Genomic DNA, 19,661 nt, shown 5'->3' with positions numbered 1-19,661 from the left:
AGCTGTTATAAACAGTGCTGTTATGAATATTGGGGTACATGTGTCTTTTTCAGGTGTGGTTTTCTCAGGCTGTGTGCCCAGTAGGACTGCTGGCTCATATGGTGGTTTCATTCCTAGTGGGCTCCCCAGCTGTAGCTCAGCTGGTAAAGAATCTGCCTGCAATGCAGGAGACCCTGGTTCAGTTTCTGGGTCGGTAAGATCCCCTGGAGAAGGGATAAGCTACCCACTCCAGTATTCTGGCCTGGAGAATTCCATGGACTGTAGAGTCCATGGGGTTACAAACAGTCAGACACAACCGAGCGACTTTCACTTTTTAAAGGTTTCTCCATACTGCCCTCCTTAGTGGTTGTATCAATTTATATTCCCAACTCTTGTATTCCTGTTGAGTGCAAGAGGGTTCTCTTTTCTCCACATCCTCTCCAGCATTTATTATTTGTAGATTTTTTGATGATGGCCCTTCTGATCGGTGTGCAGTGATACCTCATTGAAGTTTTGATTTGCAGTTCTCTAATAATGAGTGATATTGAACATCTTTTCATGTGTTTATAAGCCATCTGTTTGTCTTCTTAGGAGAAAAGTCTGTTTAGGTTTTCTGCCCAGTTTTTGATTGGGCTATTTGTTTTTCTGATACTGAGCTACATAAGCTGCTTAAATATTTTGGAGATCAATCCCATTGTCAGTTGTTTTGTTTGCAATTATTTTCTCCCATTCTGAGGGTTGTCTTTTCATCTTGTTTATTCTTTCCTTCACTGTGCAGTTAACTTTAATTAGGTCCCATTTGTTTATTTTTGTTTTTATTTCCATTACTCTAGGATGTGGGTCAAAGGGGATCTTGCTGTGATTTATGTCAAAGAGTGTACTGCCTGTTTTCCTCTAAGAGCTTTACAGTTTAAAACCATAACGGAAAAGAATATGAAAGAGAACATATGTACATATAAGTAAATTACTTTGCTGTGTACCAGAAACTAAAACAACACTGTAAATCAACAATACTTCAACTGTCTAAAAAGTAATTCTTTAAAAAGGTAACACCCTATGAAAAACCTGTAAGATAATTATTTCTCTTCTAACCAGCATTCTAATCAACAGATAACCTTTAGCTAACAAAGTAGCCGACACACTGTTAATTCTCAGTAAATATTTGCTGAAAATCCTGATGATAAATGCTACCTTGGAGAGAAGCTGTTCTGGAACATCTTTTATGTCAGATTACAGGATTATTGCCTAAATTATTAATGGGAATAATGATTCCTAACAACACTCTTTAAGTTTCATCCCGGTGCCACTGTGAAAATGAGCACCAAATGCTCTGCCATCTTCTATGTCGTGACAGTGGGTTGGAGCCATCAGGATGGTTCTCTAGGTCATGAGTGGCCTGAAGATTTTAGTGATAAACTGAGTAATAAGCCTGATGACAGGCCCACAGGGCAATCCAAATTTTTCATACTCTTTTATTATTTGATTCATAATTTTTGTTCTACTTCAAGCAGCCTTTTCAATTCCAGGTTGCAAAGTAGCATACTTCTTAAGTCCTTGATAATCTGAAAAGGCCCTTGTAAGTAGAACTTCTCTTGACTGGAAGGAACAGATGCTTGCTCAAGTTCAAGAGGAATGACTGTAAGGACACAGGATAAAACTCAAAGGAGGAACGGGGCTTTGTGGGGCTTCATGGGAATAAGAAAGGACCTGAGGCAGCAACTCCGTCTCCCTTCACAGCTTCTTTGCTTCCCTCTGACCCTGTTCTCTCTTCCTTTCTCTCCCCACATCAGCTTCTCTGCCTCCTCGTAGCTTCTGCTTCTCCCAGAAGGTAGTTTGCACATGGTTTGACTTGCCACGGTGCTAACAATACTCTCATCCCCATGACTTTCTAGCTCCAGTCTTTAAACCAACCATAACATCTTCTCTCCTCTCAAATCCTTGAAGAAGAATTTCATGGGCTCAACTCGTCTCTGCTGGCCAACTCTTAAGTTACTTCCAAGAGATGTCCACTCCTAGTCCAACCAGGTTAGCCGGAGATGATACATCGTGTGGCTAAAGTGCCCCTCTACACCTCAGTGTCCTTATGGCTGAAGATGATTGTACAGCAAGAGTGCCTGACCACAGCAGGCACCCCAAAGCATCTTTAGAGCAGTCCTTCTGTTGACTGCACACGTGAAAACAATTCCACTGCATAAAAAAAATTCTCGAATCACCATCTCATCCTCTCAGGACTTGGAAACATCGTTTCACTGTATCTGAATCAAGTGTTACCACACAGATGTCTGACCTCCTTTTACTCCTCATAAGCAACCTTGTTTTCTGCTTGAATCTTTATATAGTTTCTTCCTTGGTTCAGGAATTTTAAAAATTACGGCAGACTGTGCCTCCATATGGCTCCTTTTCTGTGTATTTTGTCTATAATATGATTAGTCCTTTTAAGCCCAGGAAAGTTTTCTTTTTCCCTTTTTCAAATGATTTCTCCTCTCATTGCTCTGGCTTCAGATTCAGGAACTTCCCTAATTCCATGCCTATTCTTCATATTTATTATTTTCTCTCATAATGGTCATCTGTTTTTTTCTACTTCAATGTGGAAGAACATCTCAAGACTGCCTGCCACATGAGTCAAGATTCTAAAGAGTCAACTGTGATCTTTACATTCTCCAAGTGAATTTTAATTATGTGATTGCATCCTGGCTTTTTCTGTAATCCTTTATTATTTCACTTAACTTTATTTTTGTCCCTTCTTGTCCTCTATTTATGGCTTACCATTCCTAGCTCTTACATGCCACATTTTCCTGTTTCATCCTGAGTAAAGAATTGTTAAATATTTCTCCCATTTCTTATGATAAATCACCTTACAGGTCTGCACTCTTCCTTTGAGATATGGGGTGATGTGCCCTTTATTTCATAGTGCAGCTGTTTTTCAATGGCTACATACTATTTTTTCTACATATAAACCCCTAGATGAAGTAAAATGTATTCAGACTCAGGTATCAAATTTTTAATAGATACTAACAAAAAGTATATTGCATTTTACTTTTTCATATATTGCATTCAGTATTATATTTCAGAGATGGAAATAACTCATTTTCATGATGTAGTATAATAGCTGATAACAGCAAAAAATTAATCCATTCTGATTAAAACCTATACGGAGAAAAGCAAAGAATACAAACTGCATACAACTGTTGAAAGAACAAATGTCATGCAACATAAAATATGCTCTAATCGCTGTCTCTAATTATTAAGAAAAGAAAATTCTACAAGATTTCACAGCATTTAATTACCTATAAAAAAGACCCACAAAATTACTTTCTATAAAATTAATAATGTAGGAACACTTCAAATGACTGTAGTTGCTCAAAACTGTTCTTCAGTTGAAAAAGTTAACTAATGAGAACCTGCTATACAGCTCAGGGGACCCTACTCAGTGCTCTGTGGGGCCTAAATGGGAAGAAAATACAAAAAAGAAGATATATGTATATACATATAGTTGATTCACTTTACTGTACAGTAGAAAGAGGTTAGAACTGGACATGGAACAACAGACTGGTTCAAAATTGGAAAGGAGTATGTCAAGGCTGTATATTGTCACCTAGCTTATTTAACATATATGCAGAGTACATCGTGCAAAATGCCAGGCTGGGAGAAGCACAAGCTGGAATCAAGATTGCCAGGAGAAATATCAACAACCTCAGATATGCAGATGACACCACCCGATGGCAGAAAGCAAGAAGAACTAAAGAGCCTCTTGATGAAAGTGAGAGAGGAAAGTGAAAAAGTTGGCTTAAAGCTCAACATTCAGAAAACTAAGATCATAGCATCCAGTCCCATCACTTTATGGAAAATAGATGGGGAAAGAATGGAAACAGTGAGAGACTATTTTGGGGGGCTCCAAAATCACTGCAGACGGTGATTGCAGCCATGAAATTAAAAGATGCTTGCTGCTTGTATGAAGAGCTATGACAGCATATTAAAAAGCAGAGACATTACTTTGCTGACAAAGGTCTGTATAGTTAAAGCTATGGTTTTTCAAAGAGTCATGTACAGATGTAAGAGTTGGACCATAAAGAAGGCTGAGCACCGAAGAATTGATGCTTTCGACCTGTGGTGTTGGAGAAGACTCTGGAGAATCCCTTGGACTGCAAGGAGATCCAACCGGTCCACCCTAAAGGAGATCAGTCCTGAGTGTTCATTGGAAGGACTGATGCTGAGGCTGAAACTCCAATACTTTGGCCAGCAGATGCGAAGAACTGACTCACTGGAATAGACCCCGAGGCTGGGAAAGATTGAAGGCAGGAGGAGAAGGGGAGGACAGAGGATGAGATGGTTGGGTGGCATCACCGACTTCATAGACGTGAGTCTGAGCAAATTATGGAAGATGGTGAAGGACAGAGAAACGTGGAGTGCTGCATTTCCTAGGATTGCAAAGAGTTGGACATGACTGAACAACAAAGAAACACAACACTGTTAAGTAACTATACTCCAGTAAGAATTTTTAAAAATGAAAGAATAAGACAAAGGGAACAATTCGTTGCCTTTCACTTTGTTCTCTGCCATCCTAAACAAGCGTCCAAACTCTTTCTCAGTCAATGCACAGAAAGAACATAATGAGGTAATGATGCAATGCTGGAGAGACACAGTCACTAGAAGCCCCCAGCCCACCAGCAGTAACATAGTGCTGAACTCTGAATGACTGGGGCAGCCACATACAAAATCAGCAGACAGCTCGTTTCCCCAGAGGGAACCTGGGACAACCTGGACATATTTTGTCCGATCAGACAAAAGGTGTTGAAAGAACACTGGAAAGATGCTCTGAAGCTCATCCTCAAAATACCAGCAGCAGCTGTGAACCAACAGGAGTCAGAGGCTCTGGGTCATATGGGTGGAGGATGGTGTGAGTGTGTGTGATGGAATGGGCTAAATTTATACAGATGTCTCAGAGCCTTCAGATAGTTATTTATATATTACATAGCAGCAGCTTCAGTGATTACCTAACTAAAGCTCTTTTTCCCCAATTAAAAAGAAAATATTTCTAAAAATTCTACCACTTTAAGACAATCAGACCAGTTACCCATTAGCACTCTGATGGTGATGGACAGAGCCAGGCACTGCCTGGGCCCCAGGTCCCTCTGGAGCAGCTCTGAGTTAGGGACCTGGCTGAGTAATTACTCAAGGTCTTGAGACCCCACGCCCTCTTCTAAGATGCTCTACTAGGCTCTGTAATTCATAAGTGAGGAGGTCATGCTATTAGTTGCAACAGTCTCAGTCGATTTGCATGTTTTCTGTTGTTATTTTAGTTTCATGTGGAACACTGTTTATTTGGGTTTTGGCTCTTGGAAATATACCCATGGGTATGCTATATAGACGGATTCTCCTCCATTCAAAAAAAAAGTCAATCAAAACCTTTGCTGTTCACACACGCACGCATACACGTGCACAGGCACACACACACCAGCAACAGCGCCCTCAAAGTAGCTTCTGTTATGAAAGGCCAGTCCATCTCTGATGCCCAGTGTATAGACAGAGCTTTCTGTATGTCAAGCTGACTGGCCTTCCTCTCCTAACTATTCTCCCTCCCCTAACCACAGGGATTCCAGCCAATGTCCAGAGAATCACCAACAATAAAAGATTATTTTTATGTATCTAAAATGTTTCTCTTATATCCTTGAAAGCAAGGTACATTTTTTTTCACCTTAGAACACAGCAAGGGGCAACCGATCACCATGTTCCCAGCCCCCTACCCCCACAGAATTATAACTTGGTGGGTTAAAACAGTGGGCTGGTAATTAACCTCATGATACTTTACAAGGGTATCAAGTTCTTCGGCATAGGTCACCTAACCCAAACTCCCCAAACCCTGCGATTTGGGTACTGTCTTCCCTCGACAGATGAGGAGATTGTTACAGAGGCATGTCTACATGGCCAGGCAGCAAAGATGCTGGCATCTGAGACCAAGTCCTATAACCCAATGCTCTATGCAGAACTGCAGCCCTCATCAGTGCTAGGATGCCATCTTCCCACTGGTTCTATCCCAGGGAGGCCGCTCTGCAGTTCCCTGGTACCTCAACAGAGCTGGGTAATCCTACAGAAAGCAGAAGCCTGGTCAGGGAGACTAGTGATGGAAATTTGGATGCAAAGCCAACCCTCTAACAAAATGACTTCCAGAAGGATAAAGTGTATCCTACTTGTATGGAAGTGTGTGCACAGAAAGTAAAAATCACCCCAATCTAGAGAGTCCTTGTTGATGGTCATAAAGTCAGCCATGGGGTAAAGTTCTGTCTTAGCACTGATATGATCAAAAAACCTGACCCTGTATATCTGGGCTTTCTCTAGGAACTCTATTACTGCTTGCATGCACTGGGAAGAGAAGACTTGTGGGGAGGGGTGAGGTGGAAGATTTTTTAATAAAAAGAGCATCCAGCAAAATAAAAACTAAATGAAATACAACAAGACCCTATGAAAATGATATATAAACCTCTCTTCCATGTGGTGTGAAGAATCATTACTCCGTGACCTCAGGTAACCAAGCAAAAACAGCAGCACACACATCCTCCAGGGCACCAGTGCAGTGACAAAATGTTTAACAGAATGTTTAAAAAAAATTCATCAGGCTCTGTGTGGGTCAGAGGGGCCAGGAAGGAGTCAGATGCCACCGTGGGCCCACAGGTGCCAGCCCAGCAGCAGCAAGAGCAGCACCCAGGAGGGCAGTCAACAGATCAAGGTGCAGTCAGCCCAGCGCTGGGCAGCCAGCAGGTGTGCAAAGATGTTCTTCCACGTGAACCACAGCCTGACACTCCCAAGTGCCCCCAAGGCTCTTCAGGGTTGGCAGGCAGCAACAGTTCCCCCCCACCCCGCCTCCTGCAACCTTTGACCCAATCCCATCTCCCGGAGGAACATTAGGCTTCTGCATCGTGACACTATGCCCACCTGCCAGGTACCAACACAGACTCATTTAAACTAGGGCTTCTTTAAAGGAGAGTGGGATGAATTGAGAGAATAGTATTGAAATATATGCACTGCCATGAGTAGAATAGATGGCTGATGGGAAACTGCTGTATAACACAGGAGCCCAGCCTGATGCCCTGTGATGGCCTTGAGATGTGCGATGGGAGGGAGGCTCCAGGGGGAGGGGATATTCACTTGTGGCGGTTTATGTTGTCAAATGGCAGAAATCAACACAATGTTGTAAGACAATTATCTTTCAATTAAAAATAAAAATTTTGAAAAATCGAAAAAAATAAACTAGGGTGTTTTTTTCCCCTTCTTCGAGTCAAGGTTGATTTCTCAGAAATTTACCAAAACTCAATTATCAAACTGAATTTTTTTTTTAGTTAGACAAAGGCAGGAATATCTAAATCCCAAAACCTCATTTTATCCAAGAGCTTCACTGGCAGGACTACAGAACCCTTTTAAAGATCCCTGATTTAAAGCAGTGACGCCATAGCTGGATTTCTTTGGGCTTGAAACATTCCTAAGAGCCTACAATATACACATGGTTAAGAAAGTTGCTGCCCCAACAAGAAACAGGATCACGAAGCTCTGGGAAGGTGAAAGCTTCAGGCTGTCTATCAATTCGAGATGTGATTACAAACATACTCATGCTGCAAAGCTATCTGCAGACATAAACCAAAGGGCAGCTCCCAGGCAGACAGCTGTTCCAGCCACACCCACTTCCCTGAAGGTGACCGTTACCAGAAATGCCGTCTTCAGAAGCAGCCGCCAGCACCTGTGCTGCTCAAACGGCAGAGCAATCGGAGGGCCAGGCCCCTCTGTGCCAGTCACCTGCATCTCATCCCCTGCTCACGCTCAAGTTCAGGTGCCAGTGAACGAAAGTGGGGTCAAAAGGGGAGGCTTGACAGGGTGCAGGGGTGGGTTCCACCATTCAGGACATTTATATTAAACAACGTGGTACATTAGGTGCCATGGGCTTTTCAAACTCTCAGAAAAAAAGAGGGAGGGAAGAAGATCCACTCAAGTATATTTTCAAAGATGATAGAAAATAAATAGTCTAGGATAAACAACAAGGTCCTAGCATATAGCACAAGGAACTATATTCAAGATCCTGTGATAAACCATAATGGAAAAGAATATTAAAAAATAATTGAAAATATGTGTATAACGGAGTCACCTCGCTGTACAGCAGAGTTAACACAACAGTGTAAATCAACCATGCTTCAGTTAAAAAATTAAAAAAAAAAAGAGAAAGAAACAGTCTAGGTTTGGCTCAGCAAAGTGAGTAGGGAACCAAGGCCCATCGTTCAGTTGTAAATATTGTCCTTAGGGATTTGTCCCACACCCCAGATTGCCCACTAGGATTCTCTTCCTTCCACATTCCGCAACAATTAGAGAAAGCTTGAGCCCTGGCATTTCTAGCTGGCTTAATCCTTCTGATTATGTCATAAATGTTTGTTTGCCCTCTCCAACTAGACCACAGGAAACTTAAGCAGTTGCTTATTCTTCTTGTCCCCTCACTGGTCTTAACGTACTCTGCATGTTGTAGGAGCTCTGTGCATGGTGCTGAATAAAACAGAAAATCTATCTTTACTCCAGTCTGGGGCTTCAGAAAGACCCGAGTTCTTGGACGGCTCAAGTGCTTACAGGAGTTTTTCCACTTTCACCAAGGCACAGAATCCTACAGTGACATAGGGTCAGAGCTAGAAGAGACCATAAGGTTTACAGATGGGTAACTGATGCCCAGAAACATAAAGTGACTTTCCCAAAGCCATGAGATGAATCGAGAAGCCAGGACAAGAATCGTGGGTCTCTAAAACATCAGTTGTGACTGAAAAATATCACAGAACCTAGGGATAAAATGAGGAACTTCCCCTCTTCCTGCCCTGGGAGAGCAGAGAGCAGAAGGAGACAATATATATTTGCATCTCATCCCAACTGAATAATCTGCCTGGGTAATCAGATGTTCTTCCTCAGCTAAATGCTTTCCAGTTCATTATTTTGCTTAAAAAATGATTAAAAGCCTCAAGAATAATTATCTATTTCCATTTCCAAAATGAGTTTTACTACAATAGGCTCTGTATTAATAAACACATACAAATGTCACTATGAAAAACATACTGTCTGTAAATAACCTTTCAACTAGAAACAGATGCTGTGGGCTTCCAGCATCTAAAGCGCTTTTAATTGAAACGGCCTGGACACAACAGAAGCCAGGCTGGTGGCGAATTGTTCTTCCTACTCAGGCTCTGCTGGGAAGGTCTGACCTTCCCTTGGGGTTTTCTGTTATTCCCAGGCACCCGGGACTCACAGCCTGCCAGTCCAGCACGTGCTCCCAAATCGGTTCCCTCAACACAGCATCCCATCCTAGCCAATAAAACAGTTTCCACATTGACTTGGTAGGAGGAAAGGAAACAGCACTGGTTGCAGTCTCTGTGGCTATTTCTCACTGGATTCAAGTTCAACAGATGTGGACGGAACGCCTGTTATGGGTTAGACCCTGACACCATGTTTTTCATGCAAGCTTTCCTTATCCTTGAAGCCAACTATAATGTAGATGATGGATGAGAAGTCAACAACAGCCATCATTCAAGGGACTGCCCCAAGGACTTCACATGCACTAACAAGTCTAAGGTGCAATCTTTATTATCTTCATTTTACAGAGGCTCAAACCAGGACTCAGACCCAGCACACGGGAGAAGAGGGACTCAGACCCAGGTGGCCTCTCCAAAGCCTGTGTGTCTAACTGCTGTGCAAGGCCGCAGCTCTCGCCTTCAGCAATAAGACAGTCTACAACTTCTCCTGTTCTTCCTTTTACATAATCCTTCATCCCACAATCCCTTTATCTACAGGCCAAGAGTCCGCTACCTTTTAAGGTTTACAGAGAACACTTTAAAGTATACTCTCACCTACTACAGTAGGTTTCTCTAAATACCACAGTGTATCTGTCATTGATGATAAGAGAACAGTGTCCAGATAAAACATAAATTGTTATCAGTTGACAGGTATTTGTTCTTAGCATATGTCTACCATTTACTTATTTGACTGTGTCTGGTCTTAGTTGCAGCACGTGGAATTATTCTTAGTTGTGGCCTGTGGGATCTAGTTCCCTTATCAGGGATTGAATCTAGGCCCCCTGCGTTGGGAGCTTGGAGTCCCAGCCACTGGATCACCAGAGGAGTCCGTTAGCATGCAAGTACACGTAAAAGCCTCTGAACACAAAGCTCACCAACAAAGCCGCCTCCATCACTGTGCCAGGTACCCATTCTTCCGCTCTGTTTCCCCACCGGCCTGGCTGGGTCACGCGTTCTCTCACAGCTGCATGGAGCGCACAGTTCTCAAAGGTGCGATGTAAAGACCCCCACAAACAAGGATCCAGGGGCACCTTCTCTGTACCACTCAAATTTGTGTAAAGCCTCCAAGTCCTTATCCCCACCTCCCTCTACCCTCACCTTCAGAACTCAGCAGCCTCCATTCCCGCTTCTATCCATGTACCCTCACCTTTTAAGGCAAATGCTTTTACTTCCTAGAATATTTGTTGCCTAGCGATTCAGCGTGACTTTCCAATTGCGCTTGTAGTCTTGTTAGGGTTGTTATGGTTTTTCTTAGTGTTCTAGATGGAGTTTCATATATGTGAGGTGACCTATCCAACTCTATTTCTCCATAAATCGTATTATCCTTTTTGTGTGCCATTTTATGTAACCAGATTTTTCAAGTTTGTACGCGTCACATTACAGCAAAAACACCTTGAATTGGCAGCACAACCAGGAGGATGAAACTTTATCCAATTACCTTGAGATTCTCATGGTCCGTCATCAGCATGGAGTTGCTTTGAGAACAGAACTGGTTACTGCCTGGTCCTGTTCATTCTTAAGAGTCTCATATACCATTCAGAGTTTTTAGTTGTAAACAACAGAATCCACTCTAGCTAATTGAGGCAGAATAGCAATTTCTTACAGGGCATCAGGTCACAGAATATCTGGTGGGCCAGTGACTCAGGCTGGGAGATGACTGATCCACCAGATGGTTCCAGCAGACCCTACTGAAGATGCCACTGCCACGCTCACCAGAAACACTTCCGTGGGATGCCTCTCCTGACTCGCTTCCAAAGTTATCCTTCTGATGCATCTGAGATACAGAGCCTGGGATACATTCTGGCACTAGCTGCAAGGAGACCCAGAAAGTGACTTCTGACTTGTACTTTGAGGAAGTAGAGTTCAGAAGGCCAGGCATTTTGCAAAGCCAGAAAGACATTCAAAAGGTACTGAACAGCTAGAGTATGAAGCAAATGTCCACTACACTCAGGAAGCAATTTTTTTTTTTTTTTTTACAACTCTTGGAAAATATTGATCTTTTGGAACTAGGTGGTGCCCGACCATGTCCCTCCCTCACAGCAGGTCGACCCCTTTCTTCATGGTTGTTCTTGCTTTGATGTTCTGTGTGATGTCCACGAACTTAACAGAAGAAATTGTCCTCACTGCAACAGACCTTGATTTTATATGGCAACTAACATTTGGAACCATCCTCGAGGTTCCAAGACTGCACTTATTAACTGTTAATGTTCAAATGAGTAACATATTCCCACAAGCACACCAGGATTTTGACAATCCCCCAAAACAAAAGCTGGAGAAGAAAATCACCAACTACACTGACTTGAAGCTTCATACCTACTCCCTGGTACATCAGCACATCCTCATTCCTACAGACTGCAGGGTATGCCAAACTCTTAGTTCACTAGGAGTGACTGTACGATCACACATTTTTCTCATTTGGGTAGAGGTTTTCTGATTGCAAATGAATCTTCTCTGATTAATACAAGAGTATTCATCTTAAATGTTGACATTATTACTATTATTGACATATCAGTGATAAAGAACCCTCCCATTCTAGTATATTAATTAATTGGATACATTTGCATTTTTCTACCAAAGGTCTTCTCCCTTCAATACATCAATTCCACTGCCTAAGTGAGGACTTCAGACATGCTAGGATAACATATGCATAAGTAATTTTTAACTACAGCCACACTTTCCCAGGAATCTGGAATCCAACATGGTGGAGTAGAAAGATGTGCGCTCATCTTCTGCAAGAACACCAAAATTGCAACTAGCTACTAAACAACCACTCACAGGAGAATGTTGGAACCCACCAAATAAAGATACCCCATGACCAAGGGCAAAGGAGAAGCTGCAACAAGGCAGTAGGAGGGGTGCAATCACGTTTAAAATCAAACCTCATACCCGCCAGAGACACTTGAAGGGCACAAACAAACCCTTGTGTGTGCCAGGACCCAGGTAACCCAAAAGAGACGGGGCCAGATCTGCCTTTGAGTGCTTGAGGGTCTCCTGCGGAGGCTTGGGTCAGGTGGTGGCCTGCACATGGACAGAGGCTCTGGCTACAGCAGTCCTGGGAGGCACAGCATGTGGCTTAAGTCCTCTTGGAGGAGGTCACCATCAGCCCCATAGAGCCACCTAGCAGACAACCCACAAACTGAAGAACAATTATACCAAAGAAGTTCGCACACTGCTGTGAAAGTTCAGGCCCCACAACAGATTTACCAACCAAGGGATATGGCAAAGGGACTGAGACCCCTTAGGGAATTTGACTTTGCAGGCCAGTGGGATGTGATTACAGAACTTCCACAGGGCTGGGGAAACAGAGACTCTTGGAGGGCACAACAAAAGCTTGTGTGCACCAGGACCCAGGAGAAAGGGGCAGTGACCCCACAGGAGACTGACCCAGACCGGCCTGTCTGTGCTTGGGAGTCTCTGGCAGAGGCAAGGGTCAACAGTGGCCTGCCATAGGGTCAGGGGCACTGACTACAACAGTCCTGGGAGGCTAGCACAAGTCTTTTTGAAGGGGTCCCCATTACCACCATTACCCCTATCACAGTTTGGCCTCAGGCCAAACTAGAGAGAGGGAAAAAAGCCCCACCCATCAGCAGAAAACTGGATTAAAGACTTACTGAGCATGGCCTTGACAACCAGAACAAGACCCAGTTTTCACCAGTCAGTCCCTCCCATCAGGAAGCTTGCACAAGCCTCTTAATCCTCATCCACCAGAGGGCAGATAGAATGAAAACCACAATCACAGAAAACTAATCAAACTGATCACATGGATCACAACCTTGTCTAACTCAATGAAACTATGAGCCATGCCGTGTAGGGCCATCCAAGACAGACGGGTCATGGTGGAGAGTTCTGACAAAATGTGGTCCATCGGAGAAGGGAATGGCAAACCACTTCAGCATTCTTGCTAAGAACCCCATGAACAATACCAAAAAGCAAAAATACATGACACGGAAAAATGAACCCACCAGGTCAGTAGGTACCCAATATGCTACTAGAGAAGAGTGGAGAAATAGCTCCAGAAAGAATGAAGAGGCTGAAATGACAATGAAAACAAGACAACTCAAAACCTAAGGGATGCAGCAAAAGCAGTTCTAAGAGGGAAGTTTATAGCAATACAATCCTACCTCAAGAAACGAGAAAAACATCAAATAGACAACATAACTTTACACCTAAAACAACTGGAAAAAGGAGACCAAAAAAAAAAAAAAAAACTCCAAAATTAATAGAAGGAAAGAAATCATAAAGATATGAGCAGAAATAAATGAAATGAAAGAAACAATAGTAAAGATTAATAAAACTAAAAGTTGGTTCTTTGAGAAGATAAAATTGACAAACCTTTGGCCCAACTAATAAAAAAAGAGTGAAGAATCAAATCAACAAAATTAGAAATGAAAAAAGAAAGATTATAACAGACAATGCAGAAATACAAAGGATTATAAGAGATATTATGAACAATTATATGTCAATAAAATGGATAACCTGGAAGAAACGGATAGATTCTTAGAAAACTTCAGTCTTCCAAGACTGAACCAAGAATAGAAATAGAAATTATGAACAAACCAATTACAAGCATTGAAATTGAAACTGTGATCAACAATCTCCCAAAAGAAACAAAAGCCCAGGACCAGATGGCCTCACGGGAGAATTCTATCAAACATTTAGACAAGAGCTAATGCCTATCCTTCTAGAACTCTTTCAAAATATTGCAGAGGAAGGAACACTTCCAAACTCATTCTATGAGGCCACCATCACCCTGATACCAAAAACAGACAAAGACAACACAAAAAAAGAAAACTACAGGCCAATATCACTGATGAACATAGATGCAAAAATCCTCTACAAAATTTTAGCCAACAGAATTCAGCAACACATCAAAAAGCTCATACACCATGATCAAGTTGGGTTTATTCCAGGGATGCAAGGATTCTTCAATATACGTAAATCAATCAAGGTGATACACCGTATTAACAAACTGAAATATAAAAACAATATGATTATCTCAATAGATGCAGAAAAAGCCTTTGACAAAATTCAGCACCCATTTATGATTAAAACTCTTCAAAAAATTGGCATAGAAGCAATCTACCCAACATAGTGTTCCCTGGTGGCTTAGACGGTAAAGCATCTGTCTAAAATGCAGGAGACCCAGGTTCAATCCCTGGGTCGGGAAGCCATCCTGGAGAAGGAAATGGCAACCCACTCCAGTACTCTTGCCTGGAAAATCTCATGGACAGAGAAGCCTGGTAGGCTACAGTCCATAGGGTCGCAAAGAGTCGGACACGACTGAACGACTTCACTTCACCCAACATAGCAAAGGCCATATATATGATAAGCCTACAGCAAACATTATTCTCAATGGTGAAAAACTGAAAACATTCCCCCTAAGATCAGGAACAAGACAAGGGTGTCCACTTTCACCACTATTATTCAATATAGTTTTGGAAGTCCTAGCTACAAGCAATCAGAGATGAAAAAGAAATAAGAGGAATCCAGATCAGAAAAGAAGTAAAGCTCTCACTGTTTGCAGATGACATGATACTGTACACAGAAAATCCTAAAGATAGTATCAGAAAATTACTAGAGCTGATCAGTGAATTTAGCAAAATTGCAGGATACAAATCAATACACAGAAGTCACTTGCATTTCTATATACTAGCAATGAAAAATCAGAAAGAGAAATTAAGGAATCAATCCCATTCACCATTGCAACAAAAAGAATAAAATATCTAGGAATAAACTTACCTGAGAAGACAAAAGGACTGTACACAGAAAATTATAAGACACTGATGAAAGAAATCAAAGATGACAAACAGATGGAGAGATATTCCATGTTCCTGGATAGGAAGAATCAATATTGTGAAAATGACTATACTACCAAATGCAATCTACAGATTCAACACAATCCCTATGAAATTACCAATGACATTTTTCACAGAAATAGAACAAAAAAATTTCACAATTCATATGGAAACACAAAAGACCCTGAATAGCCAAAGCAGTCTTGAAAAAGAAGAATGGAGCTGGAGGAATCAACCTTCCTGACTTCAGATTATACTACAAAGCTACAGTCATCAAGACAGCATGGTACTGGCACAAAAACAGAAACATAGACCAATGGAACAAGACAGAAAGCCAAGAAATAAACCCATGCACCTATGGGTACCTTCTTGACAAAGGAGGCAAGAATATACGATGGGGCAAAGACAGCGTCTTCAATAACTGGTGCTGGGAAAACTGGACAGCTACATGTAAAAGAATGCAATTAGAACACTTCCTAACATCACACACAAAGATCAACTCAAAATGGATTAAAGACCTAAATGTAAGACCAGAAACTATAAAACTCTTAGAGGAAAACATAGGCAAAACACTCAATGACAAAAATCAAAGCAAGATCCTCTATGACCCACCTCCTAGAGTAATAGAAATAAAAACAAAAGTAAACAAGCGGGACCTGATTAAACTTAAAAGTTTCTGCATAGCAAAGGAAACTATAAGCAAGCTGAAAAGACAACCCTCAGAATGGGAGAAAATGATAGCAAATGAAACAACTGACAAAGGATTAATTTCCAAAATATACAAGCAGCTCATACAACTCAATACCAGAAAAACAAACCACCCAATCAAAAAGTGAGAAAGATCTAAACAGACATTTCTCCAAAGAAGACATACAAATGGCAAACAAACACATGAAAAGATGCTCAACATCGCTCATTATTAGAGAAATGCAAATCAAAACTACAACAAGACCTCACACCAGTCAGAATGGCCATCATCAGAAAGTCTACGAACATAAATGCTGGACAGGGTGTGCAGAAAAGGGAACACTCTTGCACTGTCAGTGGGAATGTAAATTGATACAGTGACTATGGAAGACAGTATGGAAATTCCTTAAAAAACTAGGGAAAAAAACCACCATAGGACCCAGCAATCCCACTCCTAGGCATATACCCAGAGGAAACCAAAACTGAAAAAGACACATGTATTCCACTGTTCATTGAAGCACTACTTACAATAGCTAGAACACGGAAACAACCTAGATGTCCATCAACAGATGAATGGATAAAGAAACTGTGGTACATATACGCAATGGAATATTACTCAGCCATAAAAAGGAATGCCTTTGAGTCAGTTCTAATGAGGTGGATGAACCTAGAACCTATTATAAGGATTGAAGTAAGTCAGAAAGAGAAATATCATATTCTAATGCATATACACGGAATCTAGAAAAATGTTACTGAAGAGTTTACTTACAGGGCAGCAATGGAGAAACAGACAGAGAATAGACTTGTGGACGTGGGGAGAAGGGAGGAGAGGGCGAGATGTATGGAAAGAGTAAAATGGAAACTTATATTACCATATGTTAAATAGCTGGCCAACGGGAAATTGCAGTATGGCTAAAAAATTCAAACAGGGGCTCTGTATCAACCTAGAGGGGTGGGATGGGGAGGGAGATGGGAGGGAAGTTCAAAAGGGCAGGGATATATAGATACCTATGGCTGAATCAGGTTGAGGTTTCAGAGAAAACAACATAATTCTGTAAAGCAATTATTCTTCAATTAAAAAATAAATAAAAAGAAAAAATAAAAAGAATGAAGAGGCTGAGACAAAGCAAAAACAATGCCCAATTGTGGCTGTGTCTGGTGGTGAAACTAAAGTCTGAGGCTGTAAAGAGCAATATTGCATAGGAACCTGGAATGTTAGGCCCATAAATCAAGATAAATTGGAAGTGGTCAAACAGGAGATGGCAAGAGTGAACATCGACATTTTAGGAATCAACGAACTAAAATGGACTGGAATGGGTGAATTTAACTCAGATGACCATTATATCTACTACCGTGAGCAAGAATCCCTTACAAGAAATGGAGTAGCCCTCGTAGTCAACAAGAGAGTCTGAAATGCAAAACTTGGGTGCAATCTCAAAAACAACAAAATGATCTCTGCTCGTTTCCAAGGCAAATCATTCAACATCACAGTAATCCAAGTCTATGCCCCAACCACTAATGCCAAAGAAGCTGAAGTAGAATGGTTCTATGATAACCTACAAGACCTTCTAGAACTAACACCCAAAAAAGATGTCCTTTTCATCACAGTAGACTGGAATGCAAAAGTAGGAAGTCAAAAGATCCCTAGAGTAACAGGAAAGTTTGGCCTTGGAGTACAAAATCAAGCAGGCCAAAGGCTAATAGAGTTTTGCCAAGAGAACGCACTGGTCATAGCAAACACCCTCTTCCAACAACACAAGAGATGACTCTACACATGGACATCACCAGATGGTCAACACTGAAATCACATTAATTATATTGCTTGCAGCTGAAGACGGAGAAGTTCTATCGAGTCAGCAAAAACAAGACCAGAAGCTGACCGTGGCTCACATCATGAACTACTTATTGCAAAATTCAGACTTAAATTTAATAAAATACGGAAAACCACTGGACCATTCAGGTATGACCTAAATCAAATTCCTTATAATTATACAGTGGAAGTGACAAAAAAAATTCAAGGAATTATGTCTGATAGAGTGCCTGAAGAACGATGGATGGAGGTTCATAACATTGTACAGGACACAGTGATCATCCTCAACAAAAAGAAATGCAAAAAGGCAAAATGGTCATCTGAGAAGGCCTTACAAATAACTGAGAAGAGAAGAGAAGTGAAAGGCAAAGGAAAAAAGGAAAGATATATGCATCTGAATGCAGAGTTCCAGAGAACAGCAAGGAGAGATAAGAAAGTCTTCCTCAATGATCAATGCAAAGAAATAGAGGGAAACAACAGAATGGGAAAGACTAGAGATCTCTTCAAGAATATTAGCAATATCAAGGGGATATTTCATGCAAGGATGGGAACAATAAAGGACAGAAACGGTATGGACCTAACAGAAGTAGAAGAGATTAACAAGAGTGGCAAGAATACACAGAAGAACTATACAAAAAGATCTTCATGACCCAGATAACCACGATGGTGTGATCACTCACCTAGAGCCAGACATCCTGGAATTCGAAGTCAAGTGGGCCTTAGGAAGCATCACTACAAACAAAGCTAGTGGAGGTGATAGAATTCCAGTTGAGCTATTTCAACTCCTGAAAGATGATGCTGTGAAACTGCTGCACTCAATATGCCAGCAAATTTGGAAAACTCAGCAGTAGCCACAGGACTGGAAAAGGTCAGTTTTCATTTCAATCCCAAAGAAAGGCAATACCAAAGAATGCTCAAACTACTCACAATTGCACTCATCTCACACACTAGCAAAGTAATGCTCAAAATTCTCCAAGCCAGGCTTCAACAATATGTGAACCATGAACTTCCAGATGTTCAAGCTGGTTTTAGAAAAGGCAGAGGAACCAGAGGTCAAATTGCCAACATCCACTGGATGATCGAAAAAGCAAGAGAGTTGCAGAAAAACATCTATTTCTGCTTTATTGACTATGCCAAAGCCTTTGACTGTGTGGATCACAATAAACTGTGGAAAATTCTGAAAGAGATGGGAATACCAGACCATCTGACCGGGCTCTTGAGAAATCTGTATGCAACAGAACTGGAATGGAACAACAACAGACTGGTTCCAAAGAAGGAAAGGAGTACATCAAGGCTGTGTATTATCACCCTGCTTTTTAAACTTATATGCAGAGTACATTATGAGAAACGCTGGGCTGGATGAAGCACAAGCTGGAATCAAGATTGCTGGAAGGAATATCAATAACCTCAGATATGCAGATGACACCACCCTTATGGCAGAAAGTGAAGAAGAACTAAAGAGACTCTTGATGAAAGTGAAAGAGTAGAGTGAAAAAGTTGACTTAAAACTCAACATTCAGCAAACTAAGATCATGGCATCTGGTCCCATCACTTCATGGCAAATAGATGGGGAAGCAATGGAAACAGTGACAGACTTTATTTTGGGGGCTCAAAAATCACTGCAGATGGTGACTGCAACCATGAAATTAAAAGATGCTTACTCCTTGGAAGAAAAGTTATGGCCAACCTAGACAGCATATTAAAATGCAGAGACATTACTTTGCCAACAAAGGTCCATCTAGTCAAGGCTATGGTTTTTCCAATAGTCATGTATGGATTTGAGAGTTGGAGTATAAATAAAGCTGAGCACTGAAGAATTGATGCTTTTGAACTGTGGTGTTGGAGAAGACTGTTGAGAGTCCGTTGTGCTGCAAGGAGATCCAATCAGTCCATCCTAAAGGAAATCAGTCCTGAATATTTAATGGAAGGACTGATGCTGAAGATGAAACTCCAATACTTTGGCCACCTGATGTGAAGAACTGACTCATTGGAAAAGACCTTGATGCTAGGAAAGACTGAAGACAGGAGGAGAAGGAGATGACAGAGGATGAGATGGTTGGATGGCATCACCAACTAAGGGGA

The 19,661-nt window shown here is 41.5% G+C and overlaps 1 protein-coding gene and 1 non-coding gene across 7 annotated transcripts in view; one reads left to right on the top strand and one right to left on the bottom strand.

The window, feature by feature from the left end:
• HHAT (hedgehog acyltransferase) overlaps positions 1-19,661 on the bottom strand; it is a 340,025-nt gene that overhangs the window by 141,011 nt on the left and 179,353 nt on the right. The window lies entirely within an intron of this gene.
• Positions 14,383-14,454, top strand: TRNAF-AAA (transfer RNA phenylalanine (anticodon AAA)). Its single transcript has one exon. It is a non-coding gene; the product is annotated as a tRNA-Phe (tRNA).

The sequence above is a fragment of the Giraffa tippelskirchi genome, chromosome 5, assembly GCF_054371585.1.
Source record: "Giraffa tippelskirchi isolate mGirTip1 chromosome 5, T2T-mGirTip1v1.2.pri, whole genome shotgun sequence".
Classification (NCBI taxonomy): Eukaryota; Metazoa; Chordata; class Mammalia; order Artiodactyla; family Giraffidae; genus Giraffa; species Giraffa tippelskirchi.
This window is presented reverse-complemented; position numbering and strand designations above follow the sequence as displayed.